Source organism: Mirounga angustirostris, unplaced genomic scaffold (assembly GCF_029215605.1).
Source record: "Mirounga angustirostris isolate CCGP_5_RB_7025 unplaced genomic scaffold, mMirAng1.0.hap1 SCAF_8, whole genome shotgun sequence".
Taxonomy (NCBI): Eukaryota; Metazoa; Chordata; class Mammalia; order Carnivora; family Phocidae; genus Mirounga; species Mirounga angustirostris.
Window position 1 is genome coordinate 2,711,844 of NW_026991716.1, and position 14,710 is coordinate 2,726,553.

Here is a 14,710-nt window from a genome sequence, read left to right on the forward strand (position 1 = left end):
GTTCCCTCTCTCGCTGTCTCTGTCAAATAAATAAATAAAATCTTTAAGAAAAAAAAAATTAAAGCTGAACCTTGATTTCTTTCTACCAGTTATTTTGTTCAGCAACTTAAAAAAAGAAACCAACCACAGAAAAACCCCACCACACTCCTTTTTATGTCTAAAGGACAGAATGTTTAACTGCCATTTTAAACTAAAAAAAAAGGGGGGGCTTATCTTAAGTTGCATATAAATGATCATTTCCCCCCCGTATTCCTGGTCTTTCCACTTGCACGTGGACTAGACACACTGGGAACAGATGTGCAAACTCAGAGCCTGGAATGGCCTACCCCAAAGCCACCTCCCAAACAGCCACAGTTTCAGCCACAACACTCAGTTGATCATCATAACTTTGAAAAATGAGAAAGGAGATTCTGGAATCCCTGTATTAACTCACCAGGCAGTTCCCGACACGGTCTTCCCCAGATGGGACGTGCTCCCTTCCACGAACCTGGCAACTGTGCCCTGTGGTGGGGACAACAGGGCTCATGCTCTCGCCCAGGGCACTGTCTGGGATGTTGGGTGGTCATTCCGTCCTCACTCTACCTGGGTGGCCTTAAAAGTCAAGGGGGCACGGCATCTGTGGATCTGAAAGACATGATCATTTCTTATTATCCACCGTGATCCCTTTCTCAGGACCTCCTCAGGCCCTCAGCATCACCCTCAAAAGTCTTGGGGCTTGGGCTCATGTTGAAAACCTGAAAAGGTTGTGAGAAAGAGCACGAAGGCAAGGACTGTCCCACTGCCCACTCTGAGTGAGTCCCTTCCCCCGACTGGACCTCTGAGAAAGGATGCGGTGGAATTGCTTTTCTGCTGGGAAGCTTTCGCATATTTGTTTCCATCTCCCAGAGCCTCTAAAACACAAGGGGGGAAACGATCTGGGTTCTGGGTTGGCACAGACAATGGCCCCTTTGTTTCCTTCTCGGATTTTGAAGGGTTTCTGAAGCTATTGCTCGGCGTTACAGTTGAAAGAGGGGAGGCCAGGCCGGTGGTGATGGGGTCCCAGGCAGTGGGGCAACACTCCGTTAACGACAGACTTCCCAGCACTTCCTTCCTTCCTGCGTGAATTCAGTTTCTACAAATTCCACTGGGGGTCGTAACCTTCCTTTGCTGACTCTCCGGCACTTTGCAATCCCCTCCGCAAGCCAGGGTCTGTCTGGAGGCCCGGCTCCCGCAGGTTCTAAACAGTCTAGCTTCTCTCGGTCCCCGTCATTGGCCTTCCTTTTCCCCCAGGTTCAACCCCCACGCAAATCCCACGTCCGGTTAGCGGAGAGGGGCTGTCACCACTACAATTCACCTCTCAAGGCTGCTTGTAACGGGGGGGTGGGTGCCCGCCTGACACCGACCTCCTTCCTCTCCGAGCACCTCCGCCCGCGTGGGGACCCCACCTCTCCTCCCTGTGTCCCCTCACCGTCCACACGCAGTCGGTTGGAATGTGGGTCGGGACATCGCCAGCCCTGCCACGAGTGGGGCCAAACGGGAAAAAGGGGTATAAAGAGCCAATTTACTGCGCTTCAAAGATGCCCAATATTTCCCTGTCTTCCGGGTGCGCATAAAATGAAAAGCAGGCCCAGGTGGTGCACCTGTGCGCGGAGATGCAGCTCGGGCCCCGGCTCCCGCGCGCGAGGGTGGCTCCCGCGGCGAAGTGGGCGGAGCGCAGCGCGCGGCCCCGCCCCGCGCGGCCCCGCCCCGCGCGGCCCCGCCCCGCGCGGCCCCGCCCCGCGCGGCCCCGCCCCGCGCGGCCCCGCCCCGCGCGGCCCCGCCCCGCGCGGCCCCGCCCCGCGCGGCCCCGCCCCGCGCGGCCCCGCCCCGCGCGGCCCCCGCGCATGGTTGTCGCGCCCCGGTCGCCGCGGGCCCCGCCCACTTCCCCGGCTGCGCCCCGGAGGTGGGATGGGGACCCCGCCGCCTGCTGTGGGAAAGCTCTGCATCTCTCGTGCCGTCCGCTTCTTGATTTAGGACCGGAGGAAACTGCATCCCTGCCGCCAATCGGCGCATCTCTCCCAGGATGCTCCTTAGTCTAAAATGAATTGTGGTTGTCACCTGCTGGGAACAAGCTTCTAGGCAAAAAACCCTGCCCTCTCTGAGGCTCGAACTCAGGACCTTCAGATTATGAGACTGACGCGCTGCCCACTGCGCTAAGAAGGCGGTGGAAGCCGTTTCCTGGTTAGACTTTAAAGGAATCATCTAATTTCTGGAAACCAGGATGTACCCACTGAACAATTGTGCTTGACCTTTGGCCAGTATTTCTCTCTTATTCCTTGTTGATCTGGATCGTCTTTCCCTCAGAGATATCGATTTATTTTTATTTTTATTTTTATTTTTATTTTTATTTTTATTTTTATTTTTATTTTTATTTTTATTTTTTTACTGTCCGCAGTCTCCTCTGTTGGAGTAATAGACTCAGTAAATAGTTGAATGAGTATCTCCCGAACAGGTCCATAGCCTATACCTACCAGTCAGTTTAAATCTACATTTCCACCTATGTCTCCTGAGATAGTCTCCTTGAAATATCACAAACTGATTTTATAACTCTCCATATTTTCTGCATTTCTATACAACCAAATATGCTATTAAAGACTTCAGTTGTACAAAAAAGCCTGGCTGGTTCAGTGGAGAGGGTGTGTGACCCCTCATTATGAGCTTGTAAGTTCAAGCCCCATGTTGGGGGGCAGATTGTACCTATTAAAAAACTTATACACATAATTTCATTTAGTCCAATTTAATTTTTTGCCATAAATCTATATATCATTATCCCCATTTTACTGATAAAACTGAGGCTCCACAGAATTAAACCCACAGCTACCCAGTGGTAAAGCCAGACCTTGGAAGCATTCTGATTCCAAAAAGCATGCCTTCTCCACTCTAGATCATATTCTCTCCACCATTCTTCTCCACATCACCGCATTCATTCAAGTAAGCAAATATTTATACAATTATGGATTCTCTAGTCCATTCAACAAACATTAATTCACAACCTGCCATATGCTTGGCAACTGGGTTCAAAACTTACAAGGCAAGCTTGGCCCTTTGTCCCTCAAGTCCCCACAGATACTTTAGATCATCAGTTCTCAAAGTGTGGTGAACAGATCCATGGAGGTCCTGAGACACTTTCAAGATATATGAGGCCAACAATATTTTCATAATAATATCAAGGCTTTATTTGTTATGAAAAAAGCTGATGGTGCAAAAACAGTAGGTAAAATTGCTGGTGCTTCCTATGGATCAAGGCAGTTTATCAAGAGATCCCCGCCCTCATTGTGTCCATAGCAGTCTCTCTGGGGGGTGGGGGTTGGTTTACTTAATATCCTTGATGAAGCAGTAAAAAAAAAATTACTTTATTAGCTCTTACCCTTAAGTACATGTCTTTTTAATAATCCATGTGAATAAATGGTAAGTGCAGAAAAAGCACTTCAGCTGTGTATAAGAATAAGAAGATTGTCTAAGAAAAGTGTTTGGGTGACTTTTGACTTGCAAACTGATCTAGATGTTTTGTTTTGTTTTCATGGATAACCATTTTTATTTGAAAGAATAAATAGTAGACAAAACTATGATATATTCTGACATTTTCTCAAAAATCAAAGATATCAGTCTGTAAAAAATAATAATTCAAAGAAAAATAATTGAGAGGATTTGTTTGCAATGATGAATTATTAGCTTTCAGGTGAAAATTAGCAGTTAGGAAACTTCATGAACTTGCAGCTTCCTAATACTTAGAGACATTTCTGATGAGATTGGTGATGGTATTAATGCATGTTCTTTTCTGTTTGTTTGATATTATGTACTGAAATGTTTCAACATTTGGAAAAGCTGAATACCTCCACAGACCAATATGACCAACTTATTACCAAATCACACATGGGTAAAAGATCCATTCAAAGTTAGTGATAAGGCTTCAGATTTCACATTACAACCAATCCTAAAGAAGGTGCCACCTGTGAAGTTTGGTATAAAATCAGAGAAGAATGTCCACAATTGCCTGAAAAAGCTATTAAAATACTCTTTCCTTTTCTAACAACATATCTGCATGAAGCCAAACTTTCTTCATATGCTTATGACATTTTGAATGAAGAAACATATAAAAATTTGTCTTCTACTAAGCAGTCATTAAGGAGAGTTAAAGAAAAAATATATATAGTTATTTTTTCATAAAATGTTACTTATGATAACACCTAATAGGTTGATTAACAAATTAACAAATACTTTCTTTTAAAGACTTTTTAAATTATTTCTTTTAAGTAATCTCTACACCCAACATGAGGCTTGAACTCTCAACCCCAAGATCAAGAGTCACATGCTCTACCGACTGAGCTAACCAGGAACCCCAACTAGTAAATACTTTTAAATTTGCAGTTTTAAATCTTAACATAGTAAATATTGATGGTTATTTCCACAAAGACCTTTGGGTTTCACAATAATATTTAAGAGTGCAAAGAGTCCTGGGTTGCCTGGCTGGCTCAGTCGGTAGAGTATGCAACTCTTTGGTCTCTGGGTTGTAAGGGTGCAGAAATCACTTAAAAATATATATATATATGAGTTCTGACACCAAAAAGCTTGAGGATCACTACAGTAGATTACTGTATGTAAACTACTACAGTAGATTACTTCTACACAACCTCTCTTAAATCTCTCTTCCTTTTCATTCCATCATTCATTCTACTCATCATTACTGAGAACATGCTCAGTGCCAAGAGTTGTCCTGAGGTTGTGGATTCACAGAGAACAGAGCAATCCTTGACCTCAGGAGCTGACAGGGTAAACAAAGGCCCAGTTCCCATGCTCTCGAACTTCCTCAATTAAATATATCCTCTGAAATACTTCATTTTGATAACATAACCCTTCCGCTCTGTATTAGTCAGTTAGGGCCGCCTTAACAAAATACCACAGACGAGGTGGCTTAAACAACAGAAATTTTTCACACTGCCCTGGAGGCTGGATCAAATCCAAGTTCAAATCAAGGTGTCAGCAGGTTTGGTTTCTCCTCAGGCCTCTCTCCTTGACTTGTGGATGGCCACCTTCTGCGTCCTCACATGGTTTTTCCTTTGGGTGTGCACATGTCTGGTTTCTCTGTGTCCTAATCTCCTCTTTTTTTTTTTTTTTTAAGATTTTATTTATTTATTTGACAGAGACACAGCTAGAGAGGGAACACAGCAGGGGGAGTGGGAGAGGGAGAAGCAGGCTTCCCGCCGAGCAGAGAGCCCGATGTAGGGCTCGATCCCAGGACTCCGGGATCATGACCCGAGCCGAAGGCAGACGCTCAACGACTGAGCCACCCAGGCACCCCTAATCTCCTCTTCTTATAAGGACACCAGATAGGATTAGGGTCCACTCTAACGACCTCATTTTAATTTAATTCCCTCTTTAAAGGCCCTATCTCTACATACAGCCACATTCTGAGGGACCAAGGGTTGGGCTTTCAACATATGAGTTTTGGAGGAACACAATTCAGCCCATAACATGCTCAAATGTTTTACAAAATTTTTATCCCTAGATTTTCAGCTTTTGCTGTCTCTACTTCCCTTCATGAGTATTTTAAAGCCCCCTCAATTAAAAAAGTCATACACCTTTCCTCATAGAGGAATTCCAACTTCATGCCTGGTCCATGATGCATGGTTCTTCAAGACCCATTCTTGATATTTTCATTCTTATATGATCTTGTCTTTTTTCCTCTGAACGCTGCGATTCTTGTCGGTAACCATCTTGTGCATTTTGTTATTATAGTGTTCAGTATGGATACGCAGTATCTTTCATTACTACCCTCCAGTAGTCACCATACCTAGAAGGAAATTCAGCCACTCTGCGCAACAATCCAATACCTCACATATGCATAGATTCATGATTTATATGGTCTAGAGAAATGACTGACTCTGAGTCCTGGTTCCGAAGGTAGTTGTAAACCTCAATTTGTTATCTTTTTGCTCACTCAGGTTCATGCCAAGTCTATGGGATCTAATGCAGAGCCCAGGAAAGGGAGGGAGGGGGGTAACGCTAAGCCTGCTCCTGTTTCTACCTGCCTGGTTGCTTAGGGAAAACTGTAGCATCCACGCCCATGTGGGTTCTGAGATGTTTTTCTCTTTCTCCATATTTGAGTGAATCTTTTTTTTTTTCTCTTAATTTAGGGAAGTCCTTTCATTCCTTTCTCAAAGTCTAGTCCAATAGCCTTCTCTTACAAAACCTCTCCATGCTACATCCTCTGCAGACCCTTTCCAGTTCTTGTCTTAGACCTTGGTGGTGGGGGCGGGGGGAGATGGCAGTGAAAGGAAGCAGGGAAACCTTGGCCAAAACCACTCTCTACATCGCTGTGCAGCTCTTGGAGCTTGTATAGTTACCTCAGATGAGGGGGAAAAGCCCCACTTACTGGTATCTCAAAATACATAGCACAAATGCAGATAGGGAACTGCAGCTAATAGGCCAGGAATTATCTGCTTTCTGCTCTGGTTTAAAACAGTTTTTACCTTGTAGCGTGTTAAAAACAGACAAGTGGGAGAACAAGACATTATTCCCAAGGTGCAAGAAGTCAGGACACATGCAACTTGTGGCTTATACCCAGAATGCTCTTGTTGTTGTAGTGGAGGGAGGTAGCTTCGACACAGCCATTTTCAGCTGACATAGTTCTAACAGACGGCAGGGCAGTTTCCTGCTCTCTGAATCTCGGCAAAGACTGACAGGAAGCAGCCATTTTCCCATTGCCTCCCTTTCTGATGGTGACGCCTGGCAGCCTCCCTGGAGGGCCTGTTTCATACAGAGGCTATGGCGGACGGCCCGGAGCCTGGTCCTCCAGCCCCTCCAACTATTTCATAATTGTGCCTGCCCCTCTATTTAAACCATTTCTTAATATTGCTGGGCTGGTTTCAATCATCTATAGCAGAACTCTGCCTGAGGCATTTCCCCAATCCAGAGGAAGCCTAGATAACAGGAAAAGACTTGGTTGACCCTGTGACTTGCTTCTTCTCCTTAAGAATGCACAAGGAGACTTTTGCCTTCCCAACCACACCCCCCTAGTCTCCGTGTCTACAATACCTTCAGACCTACCTTGCATTAAACATGCAATTCCAGCGGTCTTTGATCTTAAAAACATCTCCCCACACACTTCTTAACGCCAAAGAACGTATTTATGAGAGGCTAAAACCTTACATTGGCACAATTAGTACTTAGAACGTAAGGTACACATTTGGTGAAGTACCTATTTGGTTAAAGGCTATTTGTTTTGGCTTACGATTAGGCCATGGAAAGATAAGTGATTATCAATATTTGTTTTCTTTTGCAAGGTAACTCTTTTGCCTATAGAAAAGGACATTAATAAATTATATGAAGTGCTATACATTATGTATATTAAAATGTCTTAAACCAGAAAAAAAATTTGTTTTCCTTGCCTTATGGGGTGAAAGGAGGTGTAAAAAAAGAGGTTTTCTTTTTTTATTGAGGTGGGAGTTGACATAAAGCATTATATTAGTTTCATACATAATACAACATAATGATTTGATATTTGTATACACTGCCAAATGATCACAATAAATATAATTAACATCTGTATCCATACATAGTTACATTTTTTTCTTATGATGAGAACTTTATTTTCTATGATGAGGACATTTAAGATCTCCTCTCTTAGCAACTTTCAAATATAAAATACAGTGTTATTAACTATAGTCACCATGGTGTCCGTTACATCCCCGTGATTTATTTATCTCATAACTGGAAGTTGGTACCTCTTGACCCCCTTCACCCATTTTGCCTACCCTCACCCCCATTAAAGAATGCTTTTAGGTTTTTTGCCATTTGTAAATAAAAATGATATAATGTTTACACCCATACTCAGAAATTGAAAATGTCAAGTGGTTTCCTTATGTTATGAACATTGTTGTATCTACCATATGCGTTTGGATTACCCACAAGGACACTGTCTCTCAGATCCGTGAGATGTCCTTTCTTAGTGGGGTAAAGTCATAATAATAACAAAACTAATTAAGGGACAGTCATATAACTGTATCAATTAGCCCTCTCCAAACTCTGTGATATAAATGTGACCATCTGCTGGGATATCCTGGGATATAATAATATAGACCATATATTTAGGTCTTCCGTTATCATTTTATTTCCACTCACTGGGACACAGTCTCAACCCCAAAATTAAAATGTTGAGCTCCCTGTAACACTCTAAAATTCATACTTGAGGGTGCATGGGTGGCTCAGTGGTTAAGCGTCTGCCTTTGGCCCAGGTCATGATCCCAGGGTCCTGGAATCGAGCCTTGCATTGGGCTCCCTGCTCAGCGGGAAGCCTGCTTCTCCCTCTCCCACTCCCCCTGCTTGTGTTCCCTCTCTCGCTGTGTCTGCCTCTGTCAAATAAATAAATAAATAAAATCTTTTAAAAAATAAATAAATAAAATTCATACTTGACATAAAGGTCAAAGTTCTCCCTTCACCCATTGGAGCTGCTGAGTGAAGGCTACTTGGGTAGTTGCCAGGGAAAATGTTTCCTCTCTCTTTCCTTCTGCTTCTCTTTCCCTGAGTTACCTTCATTTCTCCACTTGGTCCGTTTAAGCTGGCTTTAAGCTGATCCTATGCCAATGCTCCCTCTCTCCTGTTCCCCACACGGGTTGTGGGAAACGTTCATGCCTGGTTTCCCGGAAGAGCTCTGAACTACAGGCTACTCTTGATAAAGGATCAGCTTCAGGCAGTCAAGCTGCCCATCTGTTGCCTTAATATTACCCACGGCCTTGTCCACTGTGTCCCCCATATTTTGTGCCATTGACCGGCCTTATTGCCATCTCTTTTTGTGAAGATTTAGTAAAAGGGAAGAGACACCCCGATCTGAATTCTTGTGTGTGGGGAATGTACCGAGATAATAACACACCACCAGCTCACTCCAGAATCCTTTTCATAAATTCTATTTCAGTTGCCTTTGCTCTGTTCTACAGAGATGCTCTCCTCATCCTGCTCAAGATTTGACACCCCTGGCTGGGCTTCTGCCTCCTGCAGACACCTTCCGCATGCTAATTAGGCTTTAACACCTCAGACTGACCTACGGTCTTCTTCTCACTAGGGCTCCAACACCATGCTTTGGGCCTTGTTCCTGCGTGGATGCCTTCTGCATTGTGCTTAGGTTACACAACCAGCCAGAGCCTGTTAGTCTTTGTACTTGTCCTCCTCGTCCTGCCTGGGCTCCTACACTCCACGCCCCCTCCCAACGTGGATACGTTCTACAGCTGGGAAACTCCAGGGCACCACAGCTCCCCAGACCTAATTTGGTCTGACATGCCTAAATGATGGTACTACTATATTCCTCAGGAAGGAAAAGAAAAGTGAAATAGAATGGGAGAGAAAAGGAAGGCAAAAGAAGAGGGAGATGAATAGGATGAGGAATTTTTTTTTTTAAAGATTTTATTTATTTATTTGAGACAGAGAGAATGAGAGACAGAGAGCATGAGAGGGAGGAGGGTCAGAGGGAGACGCAGACTCCCCGCTGAGCAGGGAGCCCGATGCGGGACTCGATCCCGGGACTCCAGGATCATGACCTGAGCCGAAGGTAGTCGCCCAACCGACTGAGCCACCCAGGCGCCCCGAGGAAATTTTTTTTTAATTGAACATATTGTATATGTTTAGTTGAAGCATAGTTGACATATTATATTAGTTCCGTATACGACATAGTGATTTGACAATTCTATCCATTATGAAATGCTCACCACGACAGGTATAGTTATCATCTACCAAATTTAAACAGACATTTTAGCTATAGCATTTTTGTGCAGGACCTTTACTGATAAAGTTTTCTTCTACTCTTCACTTGCTACACATTTTTTTAAAGAATGACATTGTATTTTAACAGCTTATCTGTATCTGCATCTCTTAGTATGGTCATATATTTTTTCTCTTATTAAGGAAGTTATATTAATTAGTTTTATAGTATAAAACTATAGTTTCATAGCATAATATAAAACTAACCTTATAAATCTGGAATAAATCCAACTTAATAATAAGGATGTATTTTATTACTGGCCTTTTATATTTTCTTCAGTTTTATTTAATATTTGCATTCAAATTCAGGTGTGAGAGTGGAATCTTATTTTCCTTCTCACATAGTCTTTGTTAGGTTTGGGGTATCAAAATTACTGCGAGTGTCACAAAATTAGTTGAGTTTTTTTTTTTTTCCCCATTTGTTTTTCTGGAAGTTTTTATAAGATCAGAAATATCTTTATAAATATTTGATAAATTCGTATCTCAGATCTTCTGGGTCAGGTGTTTTTTTGTGGAAGATTTCAAATCATGGGTTCTTTTGTTATTGCTTATGGAAAGAATTAAATTTTCTACTAAAAACATTTAGTAGTGCTCGCTTCGGCAGCACATATAATAAAAACATTTAGTAAATGACATTTTTCAAGAAATGTAAGTTTTGAAGTTTATTAGCACTAGATTTTCCTCATCTTGTCCTCGCTGTTTAGTCATGGGAACATCTGTGGTTGTGTCTCTTTTTAAGTATATTTTTCACTGTTCATTATTCCTGTTTAATCTTGCCAAATGTTTGTCTACTTCACTCATCTCTTCTTTTGGCATTGTTGCCCTTCCCCTTGTATTTTTGTTTTAATATTTTGTTACTTTATCTTTTTATCTGAAAGAGAAGTAACAGCTGATACCAAAATATCACAAAGGATTATAAGAGACTACTATGAAAAATTATATACCAGCAAATTAGACAACCTAGAAGAAATGTATAATTCCTAAAAACATACAGTCTTTCAAAACCAAATGAGGAAGAGATAGAAAATCTAACCAGACTAATTACTAGTAATGAAATTGAATCGGTAATCAAAAAACTCCCAAGAAACAAAAGTCTAGGACTAGGTGGTTTCACAGATGAATTCTACCAAACATTTAAAGGAGAGTTAATACCAATTGTTCTCAAAGTAGTCCAAAAAATACACAAAGGAATGCTTCCAAATACATTCTATGAGGCCAGACAGCATCACCATGATCCCCAAATCAGACAAAGACAATTAAAAAACCCTGCAAGCCAATATCTCTGATGGACATAGATGCAAAAATCTTCAAGAAAACATTAGCAAACTGCACTTAACAGTACATTAAAAGGGGGGCACCTGGGTGGCTCAGTCAGTGTCTGCCTTCAGCTCAGGTCATGATCCCAGAGTCCTGGAATTGAACCCCGTGGCAGACTCCCTTCTCCCTTTCCCTGTGCCCCTTCCGACCCCTCATGCTCTCTCTCGCTATCTCTCTCAAATAGATACATAAAATCTTTTAAAAACACCCAAACATTAAAAGGCTCATTTAACACGATCAGGTGGGATTTATTCTGGGGAGGCAAGGATGGTTCAGTACTCACAAATCAAGCAACGTGATATAGCACATTAACAAAACAAAGGATAAAAATCATATGATCATCTTAATAGATGCAGAAAAAGCATTTGACAAAATTCAACTTCTGTTCATGATAAAAACTCAATAAAGGAGGGTTTAGAGGGAACATGTCTCAACATAATAAAGACCATATGTGAAAAACCTATAGCTAACATCATACACAATGGTGAAAAATTGGGAGCTTTCCCCAAAGACCAGAAATAAAACAAGGATGTTCACTCTCACCACTTTTACTTAACATAGTCCTGGAAGTCCTAGCCATAGCAATCAAACAAGAAAAAAAAAAAAAAAGCATCCAAACTGGTAAGGAAGAAGTTAAGCTGTCACTATTTGCAGATGACATACTATACATAGAAAACCTAAAGACTCTACCAGAAAACTATTATAAGTAATAAATGAATTCAGTAAAATTGCAGGATTCAAAATTAATAAATGGAAATCAGTTGCATTTATATACACTTAATAAGAAGTAGCAGAAAGAGAAATTAAGAAAACAATTCTATTTATAATTGCACTCAAAAGAATAAAATACCTAGGAATAAACTTAACTGAAAAGGAGAAAGACCTGTACTCTGAAAACTATAAAACATTGATGAGACAAATTGAGGACAACACAAACAAATGGAAAGATATTCCATGCTCATGGATTGGAAGAATTAATATTGTTAAAATGTCCGTACTATCCAAAGCAATCTACAGATTCAGTGCAATCCCTGTCAAAAAAAACAACTGTATTTCCTGCAAAACCAGAACAAATAATCCTAAAATATGTATGGAACCACAAAAGACCCCAATTATCCAAAGCAATCTTGAGAGAGAAGAACAAAGCTGAAGACGTCACATTCCCAGATTTCAAGATACACTACAAAGCTGTAATAATCAGGGGCACCTGGGTGGCTCAGATGGTTAAGCGTCTGCCTTTGGCTTAGGTCATGATCCCAGGAGCCCCACGTCCGGCTCCTGGCTCGGCGGAGGGCCTGCTTCTCCCTCTCCCCCTCCCTCTCCCTCTGCCTCTCCCCCTGTTCATGCACTCTCTCTTTCTCTCTGTATCTCTGTGTCTCAAATGAATAATAAAAAAAAAATCTTTAAAAAAAGCTGTAGTAATCAAAACAGCATGGTATTGGCACAAAAATAGACACAGATCAATGGAACAGAAGAGAGAGCCAAGAAATAAACCCAAACTTATATGGTCAGTTAATCTATGACAAAGGAGACAAGGATATAGAATGGGGAAAAGAGAGTCTCTTCAATAAATGATGTTAGGAGAACTGGGCAGCTATATGCAAAAGAATGAAACTGAACCATACACAAAAATAAATTCTAGTTGAATTAAAGCCCTAAATGTGAGACATAAAACTATAAAAATCCTAGAAGAAAACATACATACATACATACACTATAAAAATCCTAGAAGAAAACATACATACATACAAAGAAAATAGTAATTTCTTTGACATTGGACTGAGCAACATTTTTCTAGATATGTCTCCTCTGACAAGGGAAACAGAAGCAAAATTAAACTATTGGGAATACACCAAGGCAAAAAGCATTTGCACAGTGAAGGAAACCATCAACAAAATGAAAAGTCAACCTACTAAATGAGAGAAGATATTGGTAAATGATATATCCAATAACAGGTCAATATCCAAAAATATATAAAGAACTTATATAACTCAACACCAAAAAAAAAAAATGATAATCCAATTTAAAAATGGGCAGAGGAACTGAAAAGACAGTTGTCCAAAGAAGACATTCAGATGGCCAACAGGCACATGAGAAGATGCTCAATGTTACTAATCATCAGGGAAATAGAAATCAAAACCACAATGAAATACCTCTTCACACTTGTCACAATGGCCAGACTCAAAAAGACAAGAAATAAGGAGTGTTAGGGAGGATTGGAGAAAAAGGAACAATTGTGCACTGTTGGTAAGAATGTAAACTGGTGTAGCCACTATGGAAAACAGAATGGAGGTTCTCAAAAAACTAAAAATAGAAGTACCATATGATCCAGTAATTCCACTACTGGGTATTTACCCAAAGAAAACAAAAACACTAATTTGAGAAGATATATGTTCCCTTATGTTTACTGCAATATTTACAATAGCAAAGATACAGAAACAACGCATGTGTCCATCAAGAGATGAATGGATAAAGATGTGGTAATAGATATAGATACAGATATAGATCTAGGAACATCACTTAGTCTTTTTTTTTTAAGATTTTATTTATTTATCTGAGAGAGAGAATGGGAGACAGAGAGCATGAGAGGGGAAAGGTCAGAGGGAGAAGCAGACCCCCCACTGAGCAGGGAGCCCGATGTGGGACTCGATCCCGGGACTCGATCCCGGGACTCGATCCCGGGACTCTAGGATCATGACCTGAGCCGAAGGCAGTTGCTTAACCAACTGAGTCACCCAGGCGCCCCCATCACTTAGCCTTAAAAAAAAATGAGACCTTGCCATTTGTGACAACATGAATGGACCTAGGTGGTATTATGTTAAGTGAAATATGTCAGATAGAAAAAGACAAATACCATATGATTTCACTTATATGTGGAAACTAAAAAACAAAAGAACAAACACAAAAGAAGAAACAGATCCATAAATACAAAAAACAAACAAACTTGTGGTTGACAGAGAGGAGAAGGTTAGAGGGATGAGCAAAATGGGTGAAAGGGAGTGGGAGTTACAGGCTTCCAGTCATGGAATGAATAAGTCACAGGACAAAAGGTATAGACAACATAGGGAATCTAGTCAATAATATTGTAATGGTGTTATATGGTGATAGCTGGTACCTACACTGGGGTGAACATAGCCTAACATACAGAGTTACTTAATGACTAGGTTGTACACCTGAAGCTAATGCAATATTTTGTGTCAACTATACTTCAATTGAAATTTTTTAATTAATTAACAATTAAAATAGGCAAAGGATTCAAACAGAAATTTCTCTAAAGAAGATGTACAAATGGCCAGTAAGTACATGGAAAGATGTTCATCATTAATCATCAGGGAAATGCAAACCAAAACTGCAATGAGATATCACTTCTTACCTGCTAGGATGGCTATAATTAAAAAGAAAAGGAAAGTAAATGTTGGCAAGGATGTGGAGAAATTGTGACCCTCATACAATGCCAGTGGGAATGTAAAATGTAAATTGCTGTGTAAAACAGGTGACTTCCTCAAAAAGCTAAACAGATTACCATATCAGCTAGCAATTCTACCCTAGGTATATACCCAAGGTAACTGAAAACAGAGATCTACACAGATACTTGCACACCAATGTTCTTTGTAGCATTGTTCAC

General features: G+C 41.2%; 1 non-coding gene across 1 annotated transcript; it reads right to left on the minus strand.

Annotated features, from left to right (window-relative positions):
* Nucleotides 1-2,108: 2,108 nt before the first annotated feature.
* TRNAM-CAU (transfer RNA methionine (anticodon CAU)) lies at nt 2,109-2,181 on the minus strand. Its single transcript has one exon. It is a non-coding gene; the product is annotated as a tRNA-Met (tRNA).
* Between the last annotated feature and the right edge of the window lie 12,529 nt (nt 2,182-14,710).